At 45.3% G+C, this 5,472-nt stretch overlaps 1 non-coding gene across 1 annotated transcript; it reads right to left on the bottom strand.

Annotated features, from left to right (window-relative positions):
• Positions 1–4,772: 4,772 nt before the first annotated feature.
• On the bottom strand, positions 4,773–4,863 carry trnar-ucu (transfer RNA arginine (anticodon UCU)). The gene is given in 2 exon segments: positions 4,773–4,808; positions 4,827–4,863. It is a non-coding gene; the product is annotated as a tRNA-Arg (tRNA).
• Positions 4,864–5,472: the final 609 nt, after the last annotated feature.

Raw genomic sequence — 5,472 nt, 5'->3', positions numbered from 1 at the left:
CTCTCCCTGTTGAGAGGGGCACAGAGGATGGTCATTTGGGACGAAGCTGACTTTACCTGGGTCATCTTCAGTAAGAAGTCTCACAACACCAGGTAAAGTCCAACAGGTTTATTTGGAATTTATTGAGTCAACTCACCTGTTGAAGGAGCAGCGCTCCGAGAGCTCATGATTCCAAATAAACCTGATGGACTTGAACCTGGTGTTGTCAGACTTCTCAATACGCCCACCCCAGTCCAATGCCGGCATCGCCACATCAGGGTCATAGTTAAACTGCGTTTTTCATTATCTGCTGCTGTGTGGGGGTTGGGATCTTTCTCATTTTGTCTGTGGAATTGTGCGTGCACAAGCGATTTGTTCTGACCGTCAGCTCCCGGAACTGTAAATTAGTTGGAATTCATTCTGTATTTGCAAGCTCCGGGATTGTAAACGAGTTGATGTATCTCCTCATTTTGAATCTCCGATATTTTTTTTCAGCGTCGCTGACTGGGCCAACATTTTCTTTTGTGTTCATTCATGGGGCTTGGGCGTCACTGGCTGGCCAGCATTTATTGCCCAATCACAGTTGCCCGAGTGCAGTTGAGACTCAAACACATTGCTGTGGCTCTGGAGTCACATAGAGGCCAGACTGGGCAAGAATCTTGTTCCCTGAAGTTCCCTGGTGAACTAAATGGATATTCCGATAATCGAGAATGCATGAAAGCATAAATAGATTCTTGATTGCAGATATTTTGCATTGAATTCAAATTCCACCAGTTGCCATGGCGGGATGTGAGCACGGATCCAAACAGAAATTAGTTGAGTTTCGGGATCAATATTCCAGCGATAATACCACAAAGACATCACCTCCAAATTTCCCTCCAACTGAGTGGCTTGTTCGGCCACCTTTGAGGGCAGCTCAGAGTCAACCACATTGCTGTTGGTCGGGAGTCACATACAGGCCAGACAAGGTAAGAATTCCTTCCCTAAAGAGCATCAGTTTATCAGTTGTTGTTTCTTTTTCTACGACAATCGATTCAAGGTAATTAATGGCAGACATTTTTATTGATGTCGAATTTCACCATCTGCCGTGGCGGTGGATGTGTGAGTGTTTATATGAGTGTGCGTGTGAGAGAGAGATTAACTCATTTTCATTCTGCTTGTGAGTGTGGATCAATCCCCTATATTCCTTCACAAACACTGTGATCCCTTTGCACCGATGAATTCTTATTAAAAAAATACTTGTACCCTTGTGACCCTGATGGGCGGATGGGAGGTCTGGTGAGGTTTGAAGACAATGCCGCAGGGCGCTGAGTGTAAAACAGCTGATTTTAAAGCTTGTGTGGAGGAAAGTGAAGAGTGAACTTGTCTGTGAGAAGATCACAGAAAAGCTGTTTCTGGAGCTGCGTCCAAGAGACAAGTCTTGGTTGTCAGTCAATGACCTCCTGTAATGAAGGCACAAAATCAGAACAAGGAAATGCTGGAAATGTTCTGCAGCTCGGAAAGCAGCTGTGGAGAGATATTCATGTCACCAGGATGTAACTCTCCAATTGAATACTTCATGTTGCTTAGATCTGACCCTCTCAACACCTTCATGTAAGGAACAGGTAGGGCGGGAATTGGGTCTTTGTTGATTTGGGCAAACAGAACAATGCAGCAATGAGAAGCTGCTCACCGCCCGGCGGCTTGGGGAAGGATGGGACTCAGATACGAGTCTCTGGCTGGATTGACAAATGGAAAAAACACATCGAGTTTTAAATGTAAGAACAATAATCGATTTGTGCAGAGTTTTTACGCTCGTTCCAGTGCAGGCAGGATGGCCGAGCGGTCTAAGGCGCTGCGTTTAGATCGCAGTCTCCTCTGGAGACGTCTGTTAAAATCCCACTCCTGACAATGATTATTCCGTCGCGAGGCACCTTCGAAAGCCAAGGCATCTCTCACCTGGCTGCACATGGCTGCACATGGGCCGCAGATGCAGAGAAACAACGACGACCTGCAAGGTCCACTGCATCCTAACTTGGAAATATATCCCCTTTGCTGTGGCCAGCTCACAATCCTGGAACTTTATCTCGAACAGCAGTGTATGTGCACATACGCCACATGGACTGCAGTGGCTCAAGAATGAGTTCATTGCCAAATACAGAGACGTATTTAAATTGAACAATAAATGCTTCCCAGGCCAGTGACACACATATCCCGTATAAATGAAGTATTAAAAAATAATCAACTTTAGAACAGGAAATTATGTGTGTGAATCAAATCCTGAACACGGCTACTTTTATACCAGATGTGTGTCTGAAAACAGTAAATGGAACCAGCTCACGATAAACCGCTCAATGTTTAGCGCAAGAGTTTCACTGAGTGATGTGTGCGATTCCCTCTGATGTGCATGTTCAATGTAGGGAAAGGCAGATTTGCAATGAAGAACAAAGAACAGTACAGCACAGGAAACAGGCCCTTCGGCCCTCCAAGCCTGTGCCGCTCCTTGGTCCAACTAGACCAATCGTTTGTATCCCTCCATTCACAGGCTGCTCATGTGACTATGAAGGTAAGTCTTAAACGATGTCAGCGTGCCTGCCTCCACCACCCTACTTGGCAGCGCATTCCAGGCGCCCACCACCCTCTGTGTAAAAAACGTCCCTCTGATATCTGAGTTATACTTCGCCCCTCTCACCTTGAGCCCGTGACCCCTCGTGATCGTCACCTCCGACCTGGGAAAAAGCTTCCCACTATTCACCCTATCTATACCCTTCATAATCTTGCACACCTCGATTAGATCTCCCCTCATTCTCCGTCTTTCCAGGGAGAACAACCCCAGTTTACCCAATCTCTCCTCATAGCTAAGACCCTCCATACCAGGCAACATCCTGGTAAACCTTCTCTGCACTCTCTCTAATGCCTCCACGTCCTTCTGGTAGTGCGGCGACCAGAACTTGACGCAGTACTCCAAATGTGGCCTAACCAGCGTTCTATACAGCTGCAACATCAGACTCCAGCTTTTATACACTATACCCCGTCCTATTAAGGCAAGCATACCATATACCTTCTTCACCACCTTCTCCACCTGTGTTGCCACCTTCAAGGATTTGTGGACTTGCACACCTAGGTCCCTCTGTGTTTCTATACTCCTGATGACTCTGCCATTTATTGTATAACTCCTCCCTACATAATTTCTTCCAAAATGCATCACTTCACATTTATCCGGATTAAACTCCATCTGCCACCTTTCCGCCCAATTTTCCAGCCTATCTATATCCTGCTGTATTGCCCGACAATGCTCTTCGCTATCCGCAAGTCCAGCCATCTTCGTGTCATCCGCAAACTTGCTGATTACACCAGTTACACCTTCTTCCAAATTATTTATAGATATCACAAATAGCAGAGGCCCCAGTTGACTGGGAATTCGGTGCAGTCTCGATCGGCCACTGTGAGATTCAATTATTTTCTTTCATGAATCTATCCGAGATCCCATAGCATCTTGGGAGAGAGAAACAGTCGTTCCCGTGAAAGGTCTGCATCTGAAATGTGAACGACCTCTATTTTCTCAGATACGTTCCAGATCTGGCAGTATCTCTTTTTTCACAAACACCACCAGATCTGGAGCTTATTTCCAGCATTCTGCTGTACCAGGAGTAGCAGTATCAGGCTCTGCAGCTGCGTTGGTTAAAGCGCCTGTCTCGTCACAGGCAGACCCTGGTTTCACGGACACGAGCAGTGCCTTGATTACTTTCACGTGATCTTTCAAGTGTTCATTGCAATTACTCAAGTTACAATGTCCCTTTCGTGCTCGTCAATATTGTCTTTCCCTTTAATTGGATGATCTACAAAGTTGAAACAAACACAGATTTCGAGACTCCCCACGAATATCTCGACTGTTTATTTACACGATTCAGTTATTTTCATCATTTTGCAGTAAAACAAAATCCCCAATAAACCCAATGCTGTAAATTCTACAAAGACAGTTTTCCTTTTTTTTCCCTCAGGGAATTTCTAACACAGTCAAATGGCCTTAGAATCACACAATCCCGACAGTGCTGAAAGGGACCATTCTGCCCATCGGGCCTGTACCCAATCTCCGACAGAGAATCGCACGCAGGATCTTTCCACCCCGCTAATCTACCGATACAAACACTTTGGGGAATCTAGCATGCCCAATCCACCCAACCTGCTCATCTTTTGACTGTGGAAGGAAACCGGAGCACTCGGTTTCCTGGGATACCTTGCCTGGGTGAATGCAGCGTGAACAGCACTACAGTGTGGCATCATCCAGGACAAACGCATTCCACTTCATTCGCTCCCCATGCATAAAAATTCACTCCGTCCACGACCAACACACAACGGCAGCAGTGTGCACCATCTGCAAGATGCACTGCAGCAACTCAGCAAGGCTCCTTTGCCAGCACCTTCTCAAACCCACGACCACGACAGCCGAGAAGGACAAGCGCAGCAGACACATCAGAATAATACCACCAGGTTGCAAGGCACTGATATTTAGCTATTGATTGTAGTTATTGAGAAGTTGTTGTTGTTCCGTGTGTGTTCTTTAATCTTCTTTATCTTCCCAAGCGTAATATCTAATTGAAAAAAAATACTATTGCTAACCCAACCAGCGAATGTTGTGTCAAACTTTAAGAAAGCACCCTGGCGTTTGCGATTTCTTCTCGAGTCAGTGGTTTCTATGGGAGCTGAGTAAACAGGAACAGCATGGAGAGATGGCAGAGCAGGAAATGTCGGTGCCAAAGCTAAATCATATCAATGTAGGAGCAAACTGCTTGTTACTGATCTGATCCAAAATCCGACTCTGATGGGATTCTAACCCACAACCTTTGAATCGCTAACGTGCCATCATTTAGAAGTCCAATGCGCTATCCATTGCGCCACAGAGTCACGTGCCAGAAATTCACTTTTCAGGTCCATACATGGATTCTTGACAATGTCGAAACGACTGGTCAGTTCAAAACTCTCGTAGTTAAAATGTCAAGAACTGTTCGAGGAACTTCATTGATTGCAAGTCATGTTGGGGCATCTTATGTCTGCTTTTTTTATACTTTTCCAATTTAATCAAATCAAGTCCAATTCAGAGTCTCAACAAGTTGAGACATTTCCGATCCAGGCTGGCAAGACAGGGCAAGCGACCATTTACCCTGTCCTGGGCCTGATCTACATGAGCCAAGCTGATTGGAGGAGGGAAAGCAATTCCTCCTCCAAGACTTGATCTCATTTGCATCTTAGCCAAAATGCCGAGACAGTGCTTTTAAAAATTTCTTCATATGAAACATATGAAGCTTCAATGTAACCTAATGACCCCAACCAAGTGCAGCATCCAATCCATACTACACTTGATCTTTTAACGCGCCACAGAGCCACGTGCGAGAACTTTACTTTACTTGTCCTCATATGGATTTTTGACAATGTGGAAATTATTGATAAATTCAATAATCTCGTAGTTAAAACGTCAAGGACTGTTAAGAGGGACTTCATTGATTGCAAGTCATG

This window comes from Mustelus asterias, unplaced genomic scaffold (genome assembly GCF_964213995.1).
Source record: "Mustelus asterias unplaced genomic scaffold, sMusAst1.hap1.1 HAP1_SCAFFOLD_74, whole genome shotgun sequence".
Classification (NCBI taxonomy): domain Eukaryota; kingdom Metazoa; phylum Chordata; class Chondrichthyes; order Carcharhiniformes; family Triakidae; genus Mustelus; species Mustelus asterias.
This window is presented reverse-complemented; position numbering and strand designations above follow the sequence as displayed.